This window comes from Pseudorasbora parva, chromosome 6, assembly GCF_024679245.1.
Source record: "Pseudorasbora parva isolate DD20220531a chromosome 6, ASM2467924v1, whole genome shotgun sequence".
Taxonomy (NCBI): Eukaryota; Metazoa; Chordata; class Actinopteri; order Cypriniformes; family Gobionidae; genus Pseudorasbora; species Pseudorasbora parva.
In genome coordinates, this window is record NC_090177.1 from 47,516,645 (window position 1) to 47,538,036 (window position 21,392).

General features: G+C 43.1%; 27 non-coding genes across 27 annotated transcripts; all 27 read left to right on the top strand.

Moving 5' to 3' along the window:
• Positions 1–10,399: 10,399 nt before the first annotated feature.
• On the top strand, positions 10,400–10,481 carry trnas-uga (transfer RNA serine (anticodon UGA)). Its single transcript has one exon. It is a non-coding gene; the product is annotated as a tRNA-Ser (tRNA).
• Positions 10,482–10,846: 365 nt separating this feature from the next.
• trnas-uga (transfer RNA serine (anticodon UGA)) lies at positions 10,847–10,928 on the top strand. The gene has a single exon. It is a non-coding gene; the product is annotated as a tRNA-Ser (tRNA).
• A 176-nt stretch (positions 10,929–11,104) lies between these two features.
• On the top strand, positions 11,105–11,186 carry trnas-uga (transfer RNA serine (anticodon UGA)). Its single transcript has one exon. It is a non-coding gene; the product is annotated as a tRNA-Ser (tRNA).
• A 365-nt stretch (positions 11,187–11,551) lies between these two features.
• Positions 11,552–11,633, top strand: trnas-uga (transfer RNA serine (anticodon UGA)). The gene has a single exon. It is a non-coding gene; the product is annotated as a tRNA-Ser (tRNA).
• A 176-nt stretch (positions 11,634–11,809) lies between these two features.
• trnas-uga (transfer RNA serine (anticodon UGA)) lies at positions 11,810–11,891 on the top strand. The gene has a single exon. It is a non-coding gene; the product is annotated as a tRNA-Ser (tRNA).
• A 364-nt stretch (positions 11,892–12,255) lies between these two features.
• On the top strand, positions 12,256–12,337 carry trnas-cga (transfer RNA serine (anticodon CGA)). The gene has a single exon. It is a non-coding gene; the product is annotated as a tRNA-Ser (tRNA).
• Positions 12,338–12,514: 177 nt separating this feature from the next.
• trnas-uga (transfer RNA serine (anticodon UGA)) lies at positions 12,515–12,596 on the top strand. Its single transcript has one exon. It is a non-coding gene; the product is annotated as a tRNA-Ser (tRNA).
• A 176-nt stretch (positions 12,597–12,772) lies between these two features.
• On the top strand, positions 12,773–12,854 carry trnas-uga (transfer RNA serine (anticodon UGA)). The gene has a single exon. It is a non-coding gene; the product is annotated as a tRNA-Ser (tRNA).
• A 176-nt stretch (positions 12,855–13,030) lies between these two features.
• On the top strand, positions 13,031–13,112 carry trnas-cga (transfer RNA serine (anticodon CGA)). Its single transcript has one exon. It is a non-coding gene; the product is annotated as a tRNA-Ser (tRNA).
• A 177-nt stretch (positions 13,113–13,289) lies between these two features.
• On the top strand, positions 13,290–13,371 carry trnas-uga (transfer RNA serine (anticodon UGA)). The gene has a single exon. It is a non-coding gene; the product is annotated as a tRNA-Ser (tRNA).
• A 176-nt stretch (positions 13,372–13,547) lies between these two features.
• trnas-uga (transfer RNA serine (anticodon UGA)) lies at positions 13,548–13,629 on the top strand. Its single transcript has one exon. It is a non-coding gene; the product is annotated as a tRNA-Ser (tRNA).
• A 176-nt stretch (positions 13,630–13,805) lies between these two features.
• trnas-uga (transfer RNA serine (anticodon UGA)) lies at positions 13,806–13,887 on the top strand. Its single transcript has one exon. It is a non-coding gene; the product is annotated as a tRNA-Ser (tRNA).
• Positions 13,888–14,698: 811 nt separating this feature from the next.
• Positions 14,699–14,780, top strand: trnas-cga (transfer RNA serine (anticodon CGA)). Its single transcript has one exon. It is a non-coding gene; the product is annotated as a tRNA-Ser (tRNA).
• Positions 14,781–14,949: 169 nt separating this feature from the next.
• On the top strand, positions 14,950–15,031 carry trnas-uga (transfer RNA serine (anticodon UGA)). The gene has a single exon. It is a non-coding gene; the product is annotated as a tRNA-Ser (tRNA).
• Positions 15,032–15,207: 176 nt separating this feature from the next.
• On the top strand, positions 15,208–15,289 carry trnas-uga (transfer RNA serine (anticodon UGA)). The gene has a single exon. It is a non-coding gene; the product is annotated as a tRNA-Ser (tRNA).
• Positions 15,290–15,653: 364 nt separating this feature from the next.
• trnas-cga (transfer RNA serine (anticodon CGA)) lies at positions 15,654–15,735 on the top strand. Its single transcript has one exon. It is a non-coding gene; the product is annotated as a tRNA-Ser (tRNA).
• Positions 15,736–15,912: 177 nt separating this feature from the next.
• Positions 15,913–15,994, top strand: trnas-uga (transfer RNA serine (anticodon UGA)). Its single transcript has one exon. It is a non-coding gene; the product is annotated as a tRNA-Ser (tRNA).
• Positions 15,995–16,428: 434 nt separating this feature from the next.
• Positions 16,429–16,510, top strand: trnas-cga (transfer RNA serine (anticodon CGA)). Its single transcript has one exon. It is a non-coding gene; the product is annotated as a tRNA-Ser (tRNA).
• Positions 16,511–16,687: 177 nt separating this feature from the next.
• On the top strand, positions 16,688–16,769 carry trnas-uga (transfer RNA serine (anticodon UGA)). The gene has a single exon. It is a non-coding gene; the product is annotated as a tRNA-Ser (tRNA).
• A 176-nt stretch (positions 16,770–16,945) lies between these two features.
• On the top strand, positions 16,946–17,027 carry trnas-uga (transfer RNA serine (anticodon UGA)). The gene has a single exon. It is a non-coding gene; the product is annotated as a tRNA-Ser (tRNA).
• A 1,069-nt stretch (positions 17,028–18,096) lies between these two features.
• On the top strand, positions 18,097–18,178 carry trnas-cga (transfer RNA serine (anticodon CGA)). The gene has a single exon. It is a non-coding gene; the product is annotated as a tRNA-Ser (tRNA).
• A 435-nt stretch (positions 18,179–18,613) lies between these two features.
• trnas-uga (transfer RNA serine (anticodon UGA)) lies at positions 18,614–18,695 on the top strand. Its single transcript has one exon. It is a non-coding gene; the product is annotated as a tRNA-Ser (tRNA).
• A 176-nt stretch (positions 18,696–18,871) lies between these two features.
• Positions 18,872–18,953, top strand: trnas-uga (transfer RNA serine (anticodon UGA)). The gene has a single exon. It is a non-coding gene; the product is annotated as a tRNA-Ser (tRNA).
• A 176-nt stretch (positions 18,954–19,129) lies between these two features.
• On the top strand, positions 19,130–19,211 carry trnas-uga (transfer RNA serine (anticodon UGA)). Its single transcript has one exon. It is a non-coding gene; the product is annotated as a tRNA-Ser (tRNA).
• An 882-nt stretch (positions 19,212–20,093) lies between these two features.
• trnas-cga (transfer RNA serine (anticodon CGA)) lies at positions 20,094–20,175 on the top strand. The gene has a single exon. It is a non-coding gene; the product is annotated as a tRNA-Ser (tRNA).
• A 177-nt stretch (positions 20,176–20,352) lies between these two features.
• trnas-uga (transfer RNA serine (anticodon UGA)) lies at positions 20,353–20,435 on the top strand. The gene has a single exon. It is a non-coding gene; the product is annotated as a tRNA-Ser (tRNA).
• Positions 20,436–21,128: 693 nt separating this feature from the next.
• Positions 21,129–21,210, top strand: trnas-uga (transfer RNA serine (anticodon UGA)). Its single transcript has one exon. It is a non-coding gene; the product is annotated as a tRNA-Ser (tRNA).
• The last annotated feature ends 182 nt before the right edge of the window (positions 21,211–21,392 follow it).

Here is a 21,392-nt window from a genome sequence, read left to right on the forward strand (position 1 = left end):
GAGCCACCTGCCATGATGGCTCCAGCAGCACCACAGCAACAGCTGGTAGGTCTTTTGTAGCATGTAAACAGTGCGAAAGATGTGCTATTTTCTGCCTGTAATATTGTTCTTATTTTATTTTCTATATATTTATATATTTACTAGGCTGTGGATGAGCGCTGTATCCCAGGGATGGACAGAGTGGACAGCCTGGCAGAGTACTTGGTGGGACTGAGGAATGAAACTGGACAAACACTTAGCGCCCAGCAGGCCAGTAACATCATAGCTCTGTGGCAGAACCTTCTGCCATATGACCAGAAGCGTGTGGGGTACTTTGCAAGGTACAAGTCGCGTCTGACAACAGGACGCTTCAGGTGCTCTAAAAAGAAACCTGAATTTACACCAGGTGTGGAGAGCATGACACGTTGCGTCCTAGGATCGACAGGATCCCCTGCCCAGTGGCCAGACTGTTGTCGCGTGGTAGAATGCATTTTTGTAAGACTCTGTGGCATCTATAAAACTCCAAAAAAACAGGGTAATTGTTCACTGACTAGATGGACTCTAATTCTCACAGACTACCGCAAGATCAGACAGCTGGTCCTGGGTAATGGTGCTGTCATGGAGAACTCTACTCTGCAGTTGTTTGATGTTAATCAAACAACTGGGGAACCTTGGGCAGACAGACTGCAGAGAATGGGTGTGTTGGGCTAGAGCTGCAGACTTCCTCTTGTCCACTGCTTGTCCTGCTGTACTTTGAGGCAAATGGTATTGATGTTGAGGGCCAGGCTGTGGTGGTGCAGTAGTAGGGCGTACCTGTACTGGTGGGAGAGGTACAGAAGCAACAGGAATGGAGGCAGGCAAGTTGACCCCTTGCAGCAGAATATTACATTCCTGCCTGTTTGATGTTAATCAAACAACTCTCATTCAGTGGCACAACAAGCGACTGAAGAGGCAGGAATGTAATATTCTGCTGCAAGGGGTCAACTTGCCTGCCTCCATTCCTGTTGCTTCTGTACCTCTCCCACCAGTACAGGTACGCCCTACTACTGCACCACCACAGCCTGGCCCTCAACATCAATACCATTTGCCTCAAAGTACAGCAGGACAAGCAGTGGACAAGAGGAAGTCTGCAGCTCTAGCCCAACACACCCATTCTCTGCAGTCTGTCTGCCCAAGGTTCCCCAGTAAGAGGCAACTATTCCCTCAGCAGACATCTTCACCCTCCCCTGCACCTTTACCTACTGTCTCTGGCCCCAGCCCTGCCAGTGACCCACTTGTGCATGTGTTTTTGACCCCACAAGTCCATGTATCCAAACTGATTGCTCCTGCTGGTCCTCTTTCTTCACCACCATCTGCCTGGAGGCCTTACCATCGAAAAGTTGACAAAAATAAATGCAGTCACTGCCAACAACCCCGCAACAAAGAAAGTGGCCACAGCCAGTATTATGGTTATATATACTGCCCCCAAAATGCTGGTATGCCACTTAACCAGTGGATGGAGGAGATGCGGAAGAAGAGGGCAGATAAGAAATAAATTGATTTGTCTTTGTCTCATAAAATTCTAACGTGCATAAGACTTTTGCACAGTACTGCATATATACACACTACACTACTATGTATATAGTTTTATTGACTTTGTTTGTTTATTACTATTATTTATTACTAGTTTGGTGTATTTGACCCTCTCAGGGAATTTTATTTGAATCATTTTTTATATTTATTTTTTAAATACTCATAATGTTTCTAACCTTGTGTGTAATATTATCATTTATTATTATTAATCTATTTATTACTATTATCATTATTATTATTAGAGGTGGGTGGTGGTTTTATAATTTTTCATATATATATATATATATATATATATATATATATATATATATATATATATATATATATATATATATATATATATATATAATGAGTAATATGTACATCTTTTTATAACGTGTCTATATTTGTGTGTTTACTGCTGTTTTAATTTATCACCATTTTTAGTGTGAATTTTGTTAATAATAAAAATACATGTTTCATAGAACAGTGTCTCGTCTTTCATTAATCATTATTTGAGCTTGATTAAAACATTATTATTGCTATTATTATTATCTCAAATGTATAGCACATTTCAAGAAACTCCATATCCATATGAGTAATAAATAAATATAAACATGTATCCATACAATGAGAAAACACTTTTTAATAAAACTATCTAATGAAAGATTATAAAATAATACATAAATAGATATAGGTTAACATTTGACATTGGACAAATGCTTAGTTTTAATTCAAAAGCAGCATTTTTTTTTTTGTATAATGAATCAGATTGACAGATCCTTTTTGGCCAATGACGATTGCACAATAATGTATCGACCAATCGCGAATTCTAATCCACGATCTTTCCACCAATAAGGTTCCACTTCCAGCATTGTGGCGCGCTCGGAACATCAACGGTAAGCATAAACTTGTGATTTGAATTTTTTTAGCGCATATTTATCTGTAGTAAGTGATTAAAACAATTATAAGAAGATAAATTATAGCGGTTAGTACAATGTGAATTGACAATTTGCTATTTGTAGCAGCATTTTTAGAGATTAAACTTGTATAAAACAATGAAATAGACCAATAGTGTTCAGAGCAGTGTTACATTATACCTAACGTTATACCGTTTAACGTTAATCATTATGTAGTTAGTGTGGATTTTATTGTCTCTTTCTAAAACAAACTAAGGTTACCTTCTTAGTATGTATGTTCTTCATAACAGTTAAAGCTGGAAAATCAAAGGAAAAAGATTAACTGTGGAATTATTAGGAATTATTAAATATTACAAAATGTAATATGGCCAGTAGCCTACAGTGTACAAATTTACTTTATTAAAAACAAACAAACAAAAAAGATAGCACTAAAGTAATATATGATACTTTAAGAATTTAGATTTTATTTATCTAAAGAATTTATTTAGGAATATATGATCTAGAAGCATGATCTGGTCAGCATTTATTGTCTAACGTTAGAGGTGTTTACATTGCAGACATGTCAAAGCCAAAATCACATAAGGCCTTTGGGGATGAGGAGTGGATGTCTCGCCTGCGGCGGTTTGCCAACACAGGGGTATGGCCCTCTGAAGCTGGCAACAGACCTGCTCCACGCCAAAAGAAATGGTATGAGATATTTCAGAAGGTATGTATTGGCAACTGTTAATAGGACAACATATATAAAACAAGTGCAGTTTACATACAATACCAGCTGACACAATGTTTTTACTGTAACAGATAGATAAATGCCCAAGACAGGTCCGTGGGCAAGCATCTCTTTTTGGTGGACCACAAAGTTGTCTTTGTGGTTTTCATCCTCCAAAGGTATTTGCAAAGGCTTTCAAACATATAAAAAGTTGTATTATTTTTTCAGTCATGATCTGTGTTGATCTTATTCGTTTGATCTTATTAGCCTGCTCCGACATCTGGCCCTGCCCCTACCTCGACCTCTGTACAGTCTCTGAGACAATCTCCACTTAACATATCATTGGTAAACCTAAAACACCTTATGTGAGTTGACTGTTAGTTTTAAATGTACTTAAAATGGCACACTAACAATAAAGTTAAATACAAGTTATTGTTATTTGTAACTCCCAATTTTACTTTACAAAACATCAGTTTGGAGGGTCTCTTAGTGCAGAAGCCAAACCTAACCTCAACATTCCAAGGAGGATTCAGGTATTTACATTTTTTTTTTTTTTTTGTCTGATTTGTCTGATTGTGTGTGTGTGTAGGTTGATATGCATTATGTGTCCTTTCAGAACTCATCTGCCTCATCAGTTCCATCATCTCACAGTGACAGCCCTGCTTCTACAACCACTGTGACAACCGGGACTTTTCCTTCCACTTCTGTGAGAGCTAGGCCTTCTTCATCACCTATGAGAACCAGTCTGTCTCCATCCTCTGTCAGAGCCAGTACTTCTCCATCTCCATCCATGATAACCAGCCCTTCTGCATCTGTAAATCACTTCTTCTTTGTTATAGATGGCATATGAATGTGTGGAAGCTGCATATTGAATGTTTTTTGGCATATTGACAGAAACAAACTTAAATGTTTTTAGGGTGATCCTATTGTTTCTGGCAGTCATACTTTTGTGGCAGTTCCTGCTCCATCTTCAGATCCTGCTGATTCTTCCATTTCTGCACTGCCAGCTGAAATGAGGAAGACAATCCCCTCACAAGATCAGAGATGGATAGCATCTACACTTTTTCATGCTGGCAGACTTCGGCCAGACTTGAAGCTCTGGTATGAGCCTCCAGTCCCCTCTCTTATCTACCACCAGGCTCCATCTCCAGACCGTTTCTTCACACACAGGCTGCTAGTGTGGATGCCCTACCACCAATGGAAGGTTAGGCTGCTATGTCCTGTCTGTGGGAAACAGTTAACTGGTTACGGCATACACAAAAGAGCTCGCAAGGTCCTCGACATTGACCGGTATTACCTCATGGTGACAGAGACGCTCAGGTGTTCTGTCTGTCAAACCAATTACTTGTCAACCAGCCAATCTGTCCTGGACCAACTTGACTTGCCACACAGGAGACTGTTCTGCCTGATCTTGACATACAAGTAAGAATTTGAACACAAAATCATGTTTTACTCGATACTAATTGTTTTTATAATGAACAGGTAATGATAGAAAAATAGGTTCCATGTAAAACATACATACTGATGTAATTGTATATAGATGGATAATTCTATTTTTATTTAAAGATATGCATGTGACATCCGTGTCATTCGTCTGCTGAGGGATAGGACACTTGGCAATAGCCCTGCCCGACTGGCTAAGCAACTGAAGGAGAACCATGGGGAGGAGTGGCTGGATAGATTGGCACACTACATGGGGGAATGTGCTGCCTTTGCTGACCACTCCAGCTTCTTGCCAGTTGCTTTCCAGGAGCCTCCAGAGCCTTTTGAGGTCCCTACCAGCAAATGGCTTCTGACTGTTTATGGGAAGGACATTGTCAGTCGACTGGATCACATTAAGGCCAGAGTGACATCAACTTTTGGGTCAATTTTAAAAATGGATTCAACTAAAAAGGTAGAATTTAATTTTCTTGTTTAACTTTAGGGTTAACTTTTGTATTGCTTCATGATTGTATGTGCCACACAGTGTTACTCATTTTTAGTGAGTACATATTGTTTTTGATATCAGATCACAAAGAAGCTGGCAGGAACAGCCAAGGGGACAGCACAATGGCTATCCTCTGTTGGCAATGAGACAGGCCAGATCCTTATCAGTGTTCTGACTGCCCAGGAAGGACCAGGTCTGGACTCCATGATCTTGGGGCTTACCAGCAGATACCAGCAGGCAGGTGTGGATCCACCAGAGCTCCTATATGTGGACACTGGCTGCTGTATTGATAAAGGACAGAGCATGCTTCAAACACGATTTGGAGAATGGCCAAACCTTAAGATCAGGCTGGACATATGGCACTTTATGCGACGGCTGGCAACAGGGTGCACCACGGATGCCCATCCCCTCTACCCAATCTTCATGGCAAGGCTATCTGAGTGCATATTTGAGTGGGACCCACATGACATTGCTCTTTTACGTCGGGCAAAGAGAGAACAACTGGAGGAGGAAGGGGTGCTTTTCATCAGTGGGCACATGTTGAACAGGCGGATAACAAAAAAAGAGTTGTCCCTCTACTGCCGCCGAAGGACACGTGGAGTAGAGACTACCATCAGCCTAATTGAGCTACTTCTGCATGGGTTAAAGGAGGAAAAAGGAAGAGATCTTTTAGGTGTCCCTCTGCTGGACACTGTGCGGATGGAGCACATCTGGCGTGTTCAAAAGAAACATGTGAAGTGCATCCAGGATCCGCCAGGTGTGTCACTGTACACAGAGACAGGCACCACCACTACAAAGGGAGGAATAGTGCTCACCAAATACAGGTGTGCCAGGGGCTCAACGTCCCTTGAGTCTTTCCACCTCCACCTGAATAGGTTCATTCCAGGTTTGTGGCATTAGCATTTAAGCATAATCAGCATTTACATACAGTATTTTATAATTTTAAATTATTTTCCATAACGTAACACATGCTTAAAAAGAAAACTATAAAACTACAATATACTAAAGTATTCAGTCTGCATTATATGCTTCCTAGTACAATCTTCTTTTTCATGGCCTCATTTTCCATAGGAACCAGCGCAAACATCTTCAATTTTCAGCTGTATCTCCTGGAAGGCCTGAACAGATGGAACCAGGACAGAGCAGCAGCATCTGTGGTCACCAAGCCGTCCTCTCTCCTCACCTATGCAGGCGACGTAGTGCACTGTTTGAACACCAATAGTTTGAAGGTGCTTGGTAGAAAATATGTTCCTGCCTTCCAACCCCCTGCAAAGTACACAGGTAAGTGCCTCTTTGTAGAGCACAAGCATTTAATGACCACTTTTCATACTTACCATAATAAGTTCTGCATTCTGCTTTCTTTAGAAGAGCTTATTGGAGTGGACTACCTGCTCAGTCAGACAGGACAACCACTTCAAAGAGTGAACCCAGATGCAGAGGAGACAGACCAGTTACTGGAAGATGTTCATGTGGAAGAGCTGGAAGATGAAGGATTTGAAGAGGACTTCTCTGATGACCCGACCATGGCGTTACTCAATGAAGACCTCCCTACCACAGCCTCTGCATCCTCAACCCTGTCAGCCATTGCTTCCTCCACCCTGTCAGCCGTTGCATCCTCCACCCTGCCAGCCGTTGCATCCTCCATCCAGCCAGCCGTTGCATCCTCCACCCTGTCAGCTGTTGCATCCTCCACCCTGCCAGCCGTTGCATCCTCCATCCAGCCAGCCGTTGCATCCTCCACCCTGCCAGCCGTTGCATCCTCCATCCAGCCAGCCGTTGCATCCTCCATCCAGCCATCCCAGTCTGCTGCTCCCTCATCCCAGTCTGCTGCTCCCTCATCCCAGTCTGCTGCTCCCTTATCCCAGTCTGCTGCTCCCTCATCCCAGTCTGCTGCTCCCTCATCCCAGTCTGCTTTCTCCCAGCCTGCTGTTGCAACCTTCTCTGCTCAGCCTACTACATCCACAGACCAATATGCACCAGGTTCCTCCACTCAGGTGCCTGAGGAGCTTTTGGTATGTAAATTTTGCAATAGGAATTTGCAATACGACAAACGTACTAATAAGACCATTATGTAATTTCACTAATCTATTTTATAGTACCATTTAAAAAGGTGTTTTTTTGTTTTTTGTTTTTTTTACAATTGTACCATAAATGTACCATTTAACTACTGTTTTAGGCTGTGGATGAGCAAAACATTCCAGGAATGGACCGGGTGGACAGACTGGCTGAGTATTTGGTAGAGCTGAGGACAAGCACAGGGTTAACCCTGAGCAGACATCAGGTAAGCAAACATTTTGAATGTTTGCTAACATGGAAAATACATACACAAATCACTGTACTTAATAACTTAATTATGTATGTGAAATTACCAGTTTACTTTTTACTTACCTATGCCTCTATACTTCTATTCTTCTTCAGGTTGATGATATTGTGTGCCTGTGGCAGAGCCTGCTTGACTATGACAAGCAGCGAGTGAAGTTTTCTGCCAGACACCAGGATAGGCTGACAACAGGGAGGTTCAGGTCTCCGAAAAAGAAGGCCGTTTTTACCCCTGGAGTGGACAGCCTGAAACGAAGTGTGTTGGCATCTACAGCTTCACCTGCCCAATGGCCAGACTGCTGTCGTCTTGTGGAGGCAATTTTCATCAGGCTCTGTTACATCCATCAAAGTCCGAAGAAGAAAGGGAAAGGTTCGCTAAGTCGCTGGTCTCTCATTTTAAATGATTACCGCAAGATCCGGCAGCTGATTCTGTCAAATGGTGCCATCATCCAGGACACAACTCTTCAGCTGGTGGAAGTAAATCAGACCACTCTGGTTCAGTGGCACAACGGCAGGGTTAAGAAGCAAGATGAGACTCTTCTGCTTCAGGGGATTGATCTGCCTGACCCTCTTGGTGTTGCTGCTGAGTCTCTCCAACCTGCTAATGTCCGTGCTGTTGCTCCACCACAGGTCCAGGGAGAACAACATATCTACAACCTGCCACAAAGCACAGCTGGGCAAGCTAGACTAAAAAGGCGCATCTCTAGCAGTACAACTGAAGCGGTCATACCCAAGCTACCAACCCAGAGGCCAATAATTCCTAGGCCTGTTGGTAACCTGCAACCGGTTCCTGTTCTTCCCAGCCCCAGACCAAATGCCCCCCTTGTCTCCCACACTACCCCTACCTTTACACTGTTTGTTGTCCCTCAAAGTCCTCTTCCAATTGTCCCAGCCACTCCCAGTTTCGTCCTCCCACCTCCTGCCACAGTCACTCAGTCTCAACTCCCTGTCCCTCGTCCCTACCACAGGAAGGTTGAGGCAAATACTTGCCGGAAGTGTGGGCAGTTTAGGACTGCAGCGACTGGACACAGCCAGTTTAGAGGAACTATCTACTGCCCTGTCACAGAGACTCTTACAAAAGAACAGTGGCTTGAAAAAGTGAAACAAAAGAAATAGTCTTTTTTTCATTTAAATAACACACACACACACACACACACACACACACACACACACACACACACACACACACACACACACACACACACACACACTCACATTTATTGAGTTTCTATATTTTTGTTTATTACTATTATTGTTATTTATTACTAGGTTGGGGATTTTATTTAATTTTTTTATTTTAAATATTCTATTTGCTATATTCTCATTGTTTTCTACATTTGTTTGTTTACTATTATTATTTATCTATTTTATTATTATTAGAGGTGGGTGGTGGTTTTTATCATTTTCCATACAGCTCTGGAAAAAGAGACAAATGATCAATGATTAAGTGTTCAATGTTCAAAATCAATGTTAAGTGATCTCTTAATTTGTTAGAGCCTTATATAGATATATACACTTCTTAATAATGTGTACATTGTTTTATAATGTGTCTCTTATAATTTATCATTAGACGTTTTTATTGTATATTTTGTTAGAAATAAAAATGTTTATTGTTCATAGAATAGTGTCCATTCTTTCATTAATCATTCTGTCAAAAAATTACTAAAATTACCAAAAACTATTGCTATTATTATTATTTTCATTATTTATCATCTCAAATGTAAAGCACATTTCAAGGAACTCCATTTTCATATGGGTAGTATATAAATATTGTATTGTTTAATAATTTGTTTATACAGTTTATAATAGTTACTTATAATTAAATGTATTCTGTGTGTATAGTGAGTGAGTGAGTGGTCCATCATCTGGTTGTCTTGTTTTAGTTTTAACAGAAATCTTTAATTAATTATCCTATTACACTTTTATTAATATATACATTTTATAAGTGCATGCTGTTTTAATGTACTATTTATTTTCCCAGTTAACTGCCCAGATTTTTTAATAATTGTATAGCACCTTTCAAGCATTTGTCAAAATACTTTAGAAAATAAAATTATAGATCAAGTTAGAAAATCCAAAGATGAAATAAAACAGTACAAAATAATGGAAAAAAAAGCACTGCTGAATAAAATTAAAATTAAAAAATGGGAAACCAGTACTTATACAATTAACACATTTGTTTACTTTTTTTTTAATGATAGGAAAATAACATACATTATATTTAAAGTTTAACCAATTACTCAAAAAAATAAGTTATAAATACAGATTTATTATATTCAAAGTTCAAATAATACAAAGAAAAAAGAAATATAGCATTGTACAATGAAATAAATATACAAAAAATTGGAAACACTGTAGTCATGCATAGAAAATGAGATGCATTGCATTACTATTAACCAGCATCCTCAAAGTACATGGAAGGAAATTTGGATTACAAATAAAGCAGTTATTTGCAACATTTAAATAAAAGTTTTAGTCCTGTCAGAGGTGGGATTCGAACCGTCGTTCTTCGTGTCAGTGTAGCAGCCTGATATGTGGATGGGGAAAGTACTTTTCAGTTAAATATGACGATAACTTACCACAAAACAACTAAAGATCGCACAAGGGCTCTAATATTTTCATTCTCTCTCATTTCCCCTTTCTTTTGATCCTTTCTTCTTTCTTTTTCTTCTTCTTTCCTTCTTCCCCCTTCTTCCCCTTCTTTTTCCTTCTCCCCTTCCTCAAACAGACTATTGTTCCCCAGCTTTGGCCGAGAGGTTAAGGCGATGGACTTGACGTCCATTGGGTTCTCCCCGCGCAGGTTCGAACCCTGCCGACTACGTGATACTTTGTCTGTTTCCTCCAAGTATTGTGTCTTTGAGAAGCTTTGTTTGAGTTCAATGTCTTCTCTAACTTCAGGTGCAGCACACATCCAGATTTTGTAGCTGGATGAATTCTACCTGGTGTACTCTACCCTACACATTCAGCCAAAAAATAGCATGCTGATCACTAAACGGGGTAGTCGTGGCCGAGAGGTTAAGGCGATGGACTTGAAATCCGTTGGGGTCTCCCCGCGCAGGTTCGAACCCTGCCGACTACGTGATGCTTTGTTTTCTTCAAGCATTAGGTCGTGAAGCAACTTTGTTTGAGCACATTTTCATCTCTAACTTCAGATTCAGCACACATCTAGATTTTCCAGCTGGGTTAATTTTTCCTGGTGTAATGTGCCCTTCACATCCAGTCTAGAAAATAGCATCCTACTTTCTGAATCACATTGTTGTGGCCAAGAGGTTAAGGTGATTGACTTGAAATCCATTGGGTTTTACCTGCGCAGGTTAAAACCCTGCTGTCTACTCTATCTTCAGGTGCAGCACACATCTAGATTTTGTAGCTGTTTGCATTGTACCTGGTGTAATCTACCCTTTACATCCAGCCAAAAAAATAGCATGCTGCTCAATAAATGGGGTAGTCGTGGCCGAGAGGTTAAGGCGATGGACTTGAAATCCATTGGGGTCTCCCCGCGCAGGTTCAAATCCTGCCGACTACGTGGTGGTTTGTCTGTTTGCTACAAGCATTTTTTCTTTCAGGTGCTTTGTTTGAGCTCATTATCTTCTCTAACTTCATATGCAGAACACATCTAAATTTTGTAGCTGGATGCTTTGTACCTGGTGTACTCTACCCTACACATTCAGCCAAAAAATAGCATGCTGCTCACTAAACGGGGTAGTCGTGGCCGAGAGGTTAAGGCGATGGACTTGAAATCCATTGGGGTCTCCCCGCGCAGGTTCGAACCCTGCCGACTACGTGATGCTTTGTTTTCTTCAAGCATTAGGTCGTGAAGCAACTTTGTTTGAGCACATTTTCATCTCTAACTTCAGATTCAGCACACATCTAGATTTTCCAGCTGGGTTAATTTTTCCTGGTGTAATGTGCCCTTCACATCCAGTCTAGAAAATAGCATCCTACTTTCTGAATCACATTGTTGTGGCCAAGAGGTTAAGGTGATTGACTTGAAATCCATTGGGTTTTACCTGCGCAGGTTAAAACCCTGCTGTCTACTCTATCTTCAGGTGCAGCACACATCTAGATTTTGTAGCTGTTTGCATTGTACCTGGTGTAATCTACCCTTTACATCCAGCCAAAAAAATAGCATGCTGCTCAATAAATGGGGTAGTCGTGGCCGAGAGGTTAAGGCGATGGACTTGAAATCCATTGGGGTCTCCCCGCGCAGGTTCAAATCCTGCCGACTACGTGGTGGTTTGTCTGTTTGCTACAAGCATTTTTTCTTTCAGGTGCTTTGTTTGAGCTCATTATCTTCTCTAACTTCATATGCAGAACACATCTAAATTTTGTAGCTGGATGCTTTGTACCTGGTGTACTCTACCCTACACATCCAGCCAAAAAATAGCATGCTGCTTAACAAATGTGGTAGTCGTGGCCGAGAGGTTAAGGCGATGGACTTGAAATCCATTGGGGTCTCCCCGCGCAGGTTCGAACCCTGCCGACTATGTGATGCTTTGTTTGCTTCAAGCATTAGGTCGTAAAGCAACTTTGTTTGAGCACATTTTCATCTCTAACTTCAGATTCAGCACACATCTAGAATTTCCAGCTGGGTTATTTTTTCCTGGTGTACTGTACCCTTCACATCCAGTCTAGAAAATAGCATCCTACTTTCTGAATCACATTGTTGTGGCCAAGAGGTTAAGGTGATTGACTTGAAATCCATTGGGTTTTACCTGAGCAGGTTAAAACCCTGCTGTCTACTCTATCTTCAGGTGCAGCACACATCTAGATTTTGTAGCTGGGTGCATTGTACCTGGTGAACTCTAGCCTACACTTCCAGCCAAAAAATAGCATGCTGCTCACTAAATGGGGTAGTCGGGGCCGAGAGTTTAAGGCGATGGACTCGAAATCCATTGGGGTTTCCCCGCGCAGGTTCGAACCCTGCCGACTACGTGGTGGTTTGTCTGTTTGCTACATGCATTTTTTCTTTCAGGAGCTTTGTTTGAGCTCATTGTCTTCTCTAACTTCAGATGCAGCACACATCTAAATTTTGTAGCCGGGTCCATTCTACCTGGTGTAATCTACCCTTTACATCCAGCCAAAAAAATAGCATGCTGCTCAATAAATGGGGTAGTCGTGGCCGAGAGGTTAAGGCGATGGACTTGAAATCCATTGGGGTCTCCCCGCGCAGGTTAAAACCCTGCCGACTACGTCGTGGTTTGTCTATTTGCTACAAGCATTTTTTCTTTCAGGTGCTTTGTTTGAGCTCATTATCTTCTCTAACTTCATATGCAGAACACATCTAAATTTTGTAGCTGGATGCTTTGTACCTGGTGTGCTCTACCCTACCCATCCAGCCAAAAAATAGCATGCTGCTTACCAAATGTGGTAGTCGTGGCCGAGAGGTTAAGGCGATGGACTTGAAATCCATTGGGGTCTCCCCGCGCAGGTTCGAACCCTGCCGACTACGTGATACTTTGTCTGTTTCCTCCAAGTATTCTGTCTTTGAGAAGCTTTGTTTGAATTCAATGTCTTCTCTAACTTCAGGTGCAGCACACATCCAGATTTTGTAGCTGGATGCATTCTACCTGGTGTACTCTACCCTACACATTCAGCCAAAAAATAGCATGCTGCTCACTAAACGGGGTAGTCGTGGCCGAGAGGTTACGGCGATGGACTCGAAATCCATTGGGGTTTCCCCGCGCAGGTTCGAACCCTGCCGACTACGTGGTGGTTTGTCTGTTTGCTACATGCATTTTTTCTTTCAGGAGCTTTGTTTGAGCTCATTGTCTTCTCTAACTTCAGATGCAGCACACATCTAAATTTTGTAGCCGGGTCCATTCTACCTGGTGTAATCTACCCTTTACATCCAGCCAAAAAAATAGCATGCTGCTCAATAAATGGGGTAGTCGTGGCCGAGAGGTTAAGGCGATGGACTTGAAATCCATTGGGGTCTCCCCGCGCAGGTTCAAACCCTGCCGACTACGTCGTGGTTTGTCTATTTGCTACAAGCATTTTTTCTTTCAGGTGCTTTGTTTGAGCTCATTATCTTCTCTAACTTCATATGCAGAACACATCTAAATTTTGTAGCTGGATGATTTGTACCTGGTGTACTCTACCCTACCCATCCAGCCAAAAAATAGCATGCTGCTTACCAAATGTGGTAGTCGTGGCCGAGAGGTTAAGGCGATGGACTTGAAATCCATTGGGGTCTCCCCGCGCAGGTTCGAACCCTGTCGACTACGTGATACTTTGTCTGTTTCCTCCAAGTATTCTGTCTTTGAGAAGCTTTGTTTGAATTCAATGTCTTCTCTAACTTCAGGTGCAGCACACATCCAGATTTTGTAGCTGGATGCATTCTACCTGGTGTACTCTACCCTACACATTCAGCCAAAAAATAGCATGCTGCTCACTAAACGGGGTAGTCGTGGCCGAGAGGTTACGGCGATGGACTTGAAATCCATTGGGGTCTCCCCGCGCAGGTTCGAACCCTGCCGACTACGTGATGCTTTGTTTGCTTCAAGCATTAGGTCGTGAAGCAACTTTGTTTGAGCACATTTTCATCTCTAACTTCAGATTCAGCACACATCTAGATTTTCCAGCTGGGTTAATTTTTCCTGGTGTACTGTACCCTTCACATCCAGTCTAGAAAATAGCATCCTACTTTCTGAATAACATTGTTGTGGCCAAGAGGTTAAGGTGATTGACTTGAAATCCATTAGGTTTTACCTGCGCAGGTTAAAACCCTGCTGTCTACTCTATCTTCAGGTGCAGCACACATCTAGATTTTGTAGCTGTTTGCATTGTACCTGGTGTACTCTACCCTTCACATCCAGCCAAAAAAATAGCATGCTGCTCGCTAAATGGGATAGTCATGGCCGAGAGGTTAAGGCGATGGACTTGAAATCCTTTGGGGTCTCCCCGCGCAGGTTCGAACCCTGCCGGCTACGTGATGCTTTGTTTGCTTCAAGCGTTAGGTCGTGAAGCAACTTTGTTTAAGCACATTTTCATCTCTAACTTCAGATTCAGCACACATCTAGAATTTCCAGCTGGGTTAATTTTTCCTGGTGTACTGTACCCTTCACATCCAGTCTAGAAAATAGCATCCTACTTTCTGAATGACATTGTTGTGGCCAAGAGGTTAAGGTGATTGACTTGAAATCCATTGGGTTTTACCTGCGCAGGTTAAAACCCTGCTGTCTACTCTATCTTCAGGTGCAGCAAACATCTAGATTTTATAGCTGGGTGCATTGTATCCGGTGAACTCTAGCCTACACATCCAGCCAAAAAATAGCATGCTGCTCGCTAAATGGGGTAGTCGTGGCCGAGAGGTTAAGGCGATGTACTCGAAATCTATTGGGGTTTCCCCGCGCAGGTTCGAACCCTGCCGACTACGTGGTGGTTTGCTACATGCATTTTTTCTTTCAGGAGCTTTGTTTGAGCTCATTGTCTTCTCTAACTTCAGATGCAGCACACATCTAAATTTTGTAGCCGGGTCCATTCTACCTGGTGTAATCTACCATTTACATCCAGCCAAAAAAATAGCATGCTGCTCACTAAATGTGGTAGTCGTGGCCGAGAGGTTAAGGCGATGGACTTGAAATCCATTTGGGTTTCCCCGCGCAGGTTCAAACCCTGCCGACTACGTGATACCTTGTCTGTTTCCTCCAAGCATTGTGTCTTTGAGGAGCTTTGTTTGAGTTCAATGTCTTCTCTAACTTCAGGTGCAGCACACATCCAGATTTTGTAGCTGGATGCATTCTACCTGGTGTACTCTACCCTACACATCCAGCCAAAAAATAGCATGCTGCTCACTAAGCGGGGTAGTCGTGGCCGAGAGGTTAAGGCGATGGACTTGAAATCCGTTGGGGTCTCCCCGCGCAGGTTCGAACCCTGCCGACTACGTGATGCTTTGTTTGCTTCAAGCGTTAGGTCGTGAAGCAACTTTGTTTAAGCACATTTTCATCTCTAACTTCAGATTCAGCACACATCTAGAATTTCCAGCTGGGTTATTTTTTCCTGGTGTACTGTACCCTTCACATCCAGTCTAGAAAATAGCATCCTACTTTCTGAATCACATTGTTGTGGCCAAGAGGTTAAGGTGATTGACTTGAAATCCATTGGGTTTTACCTGAGCAGGTTAAAACCCTGCTGTCTACTCTATCTTCAGGTGCAGCACACATCTAGATTTTGTAGCTGGGTGCATTGTACCTGGTGAACTCTAGCCTACACTTCCAGCCAAAAAATAGCATGCTGCTCACTAAATGGGGTAGTCGGGGCCGAGAGTTTAAGGCGATGGACTCGAAATCCATTGGGGTTTCCCCGCGCAGGTTCGAACCCTGCCGACTACGTGGTGGTTTGTCTGTTTGCTACATGCATTTTTTCTTTCAGGAGCTTTGTTTGAGCTCATTGTCTTCTCTAACTTCAGATGCAGCACACATCTAAATTTTGTAGCCGGGTCCATTCTACCTGGTGTAATCTACCCTTTACATCCAGCCAAAAAAATAGCATGCTGCTCAATAAATGGGGTAGTCGTGGCCGAGAGGTTAAGGCGATGGACTTGAAATCCATTGGGGTCTCCCCGCGCAGGTTCAAACCCTGCCGACTACGTCGTGGTTTGTCTATTTGCTACAAGCATTTTTTCTTTCAGGTGCTTTGTTTGAGCTCATTATCTTCTCTAACTTCATATGCAGAACACATCTAAATTTTGTAGCTGGATGCTTTGTACCTGGTGTGCTCTACCCTACCCATCCAGCCAAAAAATAGCATGCTGCTTACCAAATGTGGTAGTCGTGGCCGAGAGGTTAAGGCAATGGACTTGAAATCCATTGGGGTCTCCCCGCGCAGGTTCTAACCCTGCCGACTACGTGATACATTGTCTGTTTCCTCCAAGTATTCTGTCTTTGAGAAGCTTTGTTTGAATTCAATGTCTTCTCTAACTTCAGGTGCAGCACACATCCAGATTTTGTAGCTGGATGCATTCTACCTGGTGTACTCTACCCTACACATTCAGCCAAAAAATAGCATGCTGCTCACTAAACGGGGTAGTCGTGGCCGAGAGGTTACGGCGATGGACTCGAAATCCATTGGGGTTTCCCCGCGCAGGTTCGAACCCTGCCGACTACGTGGTGGTTTGTCTGTTTGCTACATGCATTTTTTCTTTCAGGAGCTTTGTTTGAGCTCATTGTCTTCTCTAACTTCAGATGCAGCACACATCTAAATTTTGTAGCCGGGTCCATTCTACCTGGTGTAATCTACCCTTTACATCCAGCCAAAAAAATAGCATGCTGCTCAATAAATGGGGTAGTCGTGGCCGAGAGGTTAAGGCGATGGACTTGAAATCCATTGGGGTCTCCCCGCGCAGGTTCAAACCCTGCCGACTACGTCGTGGTTTGTCTATTTGCTACAAGCATTTTTTCTTTCAGGTGCTTTGTTTGAGCTCATTATCTTCTCTAACTTCATATGCAGAACACATCTAAATTTTGTAGCTGGATGATTTGTACCTGGTGTACTCTACCCTACCCATCCAGCCAAAAAATAGCATGCTGCTTACCAAATGTGGTAGTCGTGGCCGAGAGGTTAAGGCGATGGACTTGAAATCCATTGGGGTCTCCCCGCGCAGGTTCGAACCCTGCCGACTACGTGATACTTTGTCTGTTTCCTCCAAGTATTCTGTCTTTGAGAAGCTTTGTTTGAATTCAATGTCTTCTCTAACTTCAGGTGCAGCACACATCCAGATTTTGTAGCTGGATGCATTCTACCTGGTGTACTCTACCCTACACATTCAGCCAAAAAATAGCATGCTGCTCACTAAACGGGGTAGTCGTGGCCGAGAGGTTACGGCGATGGACTTGAAATCCATTGGGGTCTCCCCGCGCAGGTTCGAACCTTGCCGACTACGTGATGCTTTGTTTGCTTCAAGCATTAGGTCGTGAAGCAACTTTGTTTGAGCACATTTTCATCTCTAACTTCAGATTCAGCACACATCTAGATTTTCCAGCTGGGTTAATTTTTCCTGGTGTACTGTACCCTTCACATCCAGTCTAGAAAATAGCATCCTACTTTCTGAATAACATTGTTGTGGCCAAGAGGTTAAGGTGATTGACTTGAAATCCATTAGGTTTTACCTGCGCAGGTTAAAACCCTGCTGTCTACTCTATCTTCAGGTGCAGCACACATCTAGATTTTGTAGCTGTTTGCATTGTACCTGGTGTACTCTACCCTTCACATCCAGCCAAAAAAATAGCATGCTGCTCGCTAAATGGGATAGTCATGGCCGAGAGGTTAAGGCGATGGACTTGAAATCCTTTGGGGTCTCCCCGCGCAGGTTCGAACCCTGCCGACTACGTGATGCTTTGTTTGCTTCAAGCGTTAGGTTGTGAAGCAACTTTGTTTAAGCACATTTTCATCTCTAACTTCAGATTCAGCACACATCTAGAATTTCCAGCTGGGTTAATTTTTCCTGGTGTACTGTACCCTTCACATCCAGTCTAGAAAATAGCATCCTACTTTCTGAATGACATTGTTGTGGCCAAGAGGTTAAGGTGATTGACTTGAAATCCATTGGGTTTTACCTGCGCAGGTTAAAACCCTGCTGTCTACTCTATCTTCAGGTGCAGCACACATCTAGATTTTATAGCTGGGTGCATTGTACCTGATGAACTCTATTCTACACTTCCAGCCAGAAAATAGCATGCTGCTCACTAAATGGGGTAGTCGTGGCAGAGAGGTTAAGGTGATGGACTCGAAATCCATTGGGGTTTCCCCGCGCAGGTTCGAACCCTGCCGACTACGTGGTGGTTTGTCTGTTTGCTACATGCATTTTTTCTTTCAGGAGCTTTGTTTGAGCTCATTGTCTTCTCTAACTTCAGATGCAGCACACATCTAAATTTTGTAGCCGGGTCCATTCTACCTGGTGTAATCTACCCTTTACATCCAGCCAAAAAAATAGCATGCTGCTTACCAAATGTGGTAGTCGTGGCCGAGAGGTTAAGGCGATGGACTTGAATTCCATTGGGGTCTCCCCGCGCAGGTTCGGACCCTGCCGACTACGTGATATTTTGTCTGTTTCCTCCAAGTATTGTGTCTTTGAGAAGCTTTGTTTGAGTTCAATGTCTTCTCTAACTTCAGGTGCAGCACACATCCAGATTTTGTAGCTGGATGCTTTGTACCTGGTGACCTCTACCCTTCACATCAAGCCAAAAAATAGCATGCTGCTCGCTAAATGGGGTAGTCGTGGCCGAGAGGTTAAGGCGATGGACTTGAAATCCATTGGGGTCTCCCCGCGCAGGTTCAAACCCTGCCGACTATGTGGTGGTTTGTCTATTTGCTACAAGCATTTTTTCTTTCAGGTGCTTTATTTGAGCTCATTATCTTCTCTAACTTCATATGCAGAACACATCTAAATTTTGTAGCTGGATGCTTTGTACCTGGTGTACTCTACCCTACACATCCAGCCAAAAAATAGCATGCTGCTTACCAAATGTGGTAGTCGTGGCCGAGAGGTTAAGGCGATGGACTTGAAATCCATTGGGGTCTCCCCGCGCAGGTTCGAACCCTGCCGACTACGTGATACTTTGTCTGTTTCCTCCAAGTATTGTGTCTTTGAGAAGCTTTGTTTGAGTTCAATGTCTTCTCTAACTTCAGGTGCAGCACACATCCAGATTTTCTAGCTGGATGAATTCTACCTGGTGTACTCTACCCTACACATTCAGCCAAAAAATAGCATGCTGCTCACTAAATGGGGTAGTCGTGGCCGAGAGGTTAAGGCGATGGACTTGAAATCCATTGGGGTCTCCCCGCGCAGGTTCGAACCCAGCCGACTACGTGGTGGTTTGTCTGTTTGCTACATGCATTTTTTCTTTCAGGAGCTTTGTTTGAGCTCATTGTCTTCTCTAACTTCAGATGCAGCACACATCCAGATTTTCTAGCTGGATGAATTCTACCTGGTGTACTCTACCCTACACATTCAGCCAAAAAAATAGCATGCTGCTCACTAAACGGGGTAGTCGTGGCCGAGAGGTTAAGGCGATGGACTTGAAATCCATTGTGGTCTCCCCGCGCAGGTTCGAACCCTGCCGACTACGTGATACTTTGTCTGTTTCCTCCAAGTATTGTGTCTTTGAGAAGCTTTGTTTGAGTTCAATGTCTTCTCTAACTTCAGGTGCAGCACACATCCAGATTTTCTAGCTGGATGAATTCTACCTGGTGTACTCTACCCTTCACATCCAGCCAAAAAAATAGCATGCTACTCGCTAAATGGGATAGTCGTGGCTGAGAGGTTAAGGCAATGGACTTGAAATCCATTGGGGTCTCCCCGCGCAGGTTCGAACCTTGCCAACTACGTGATGCTTTGTTTGCTTCAAGCGTTAGGTCGTGAAGCAACTTTGTTTTAGCACATTTTCATCTCTAACTTCAGATTCAGCACACATCTAGAATTTCCAGCTGGGTTAATTTTTCCTGGTGTACTGTGCCCTTCACATCCAGTCTAGAAAATATTATCCTACTTTCTGAATGACATTGTTGTGGCCAAGAGGTTAAGGTGATTGACTTGAAATCCATTGGGTTTTACCTGCGCAGGTTAAAACCCTGCTGTCTACTCTATCTTCAGGTGCAGCACACATCTAGATTTTATAGCTGGGTGCATTGTACCTGGTGAACTCTAGCCTACACATCCAGCCAAAAAATAGCATGCTGCTCACTAAATGGGGTAGACGTGGCCGAGAGGTTAAGGCGATGGACTCGAAATCCAGTGGGGTTTCCCCGCGCAGGTTCGAACCCTGCCGACTACGTGGTGGTCTGTCTGTTTGCTACATGCATTTTTTCTTTCAGGAGCTTTGTTTGAGCTCATTGTCTTCTCTAACTTCAGATGCAGCACACATCTAAATTTTGTAGCCTGGTCCATTCTACCTGGTGTAATCTACCCTTTACATCCAGCCAAAAAAATAGCATGCTGCTCAATAAAAGGGGTAGTCGTGGCCGAGAGGTTAAGGCGATGGACTTGAAATCCATTGGGGTTTCCCTCGCGCAGGTTCAAACCCTGCCGACTACGTGGTGGTTTGTCTGTTTGCTACAAGCATTTTTTCTTTCAGGTGCTTTGTTTGAGCTCATTATCTTCTCTAACTTCATATGCAGAACACATCTAAATTTTGTAGCTGGATGCTTTGTACCTGTTGTACTCTACCCTACACATCCAGCCAAAAAATAGCATGCTGCTTACCAAATGTGGTAATCGTGGCCGAGAGGTTAAGGCGATTGACTTGAAAGCCATTGGGGTCTCCCCGCGCAGGTTCGAACCCTGCCGACTACGTGATACTTTGTCTGTTTCCTCCAAGTATTGTGTCTTTGAGAAGCTTTGTTTGAGTTCAATGTCTTCTCTAACTTCAGGTGCAGCACACATCCAGATTTTGTAGCTGGATGCTTTGTACCTGGTGACCTCTACCCTTCACATTCAGCCATAAAATAGCATTGCTGCTCACTAAACGGGGTAGTCATGGCCGAGAGGCTAAGGCGATGGACTTGAAATCCATTGGGGTCTCCCAGCGCAGGTTCGAACCCTGCCGACTACATGATACTTTGTCTGTTGCCTCCAAGTATTGTGTCTTTGAGAAGCTTTGTTTCAGTTCAATGTCTTCTCTAACTTCAGGTGCAGCACACATCCAGATTTTCTAGCTGGATGAATTCTACCTGGTGTACTCTACCCTACACATTCAGCCAAAAAATAGCATGCTGCTCACTAAACGGGGTAGTCGTGGCCGAGAGGTTAAGGCGATGGACTTGAAATCCATTGGGGTCTCCCCGCGCAGGTTCGAACCCTGCCGACTACGTGATGCTTTGTTTGCTTCAAGCATTAGGTCGTGAAGCAACTTTGTTTGAGCACATTTTCATCTCTAACTTCAGATTCAGCACACATCTAGATTTTCCAGCTGGGTTAATTTTTCCTGGTGTACTGTACCCTTCACATCCAGTCTAGAAAATAGCATCCTACTTTCTGAATAACATTGTTGTG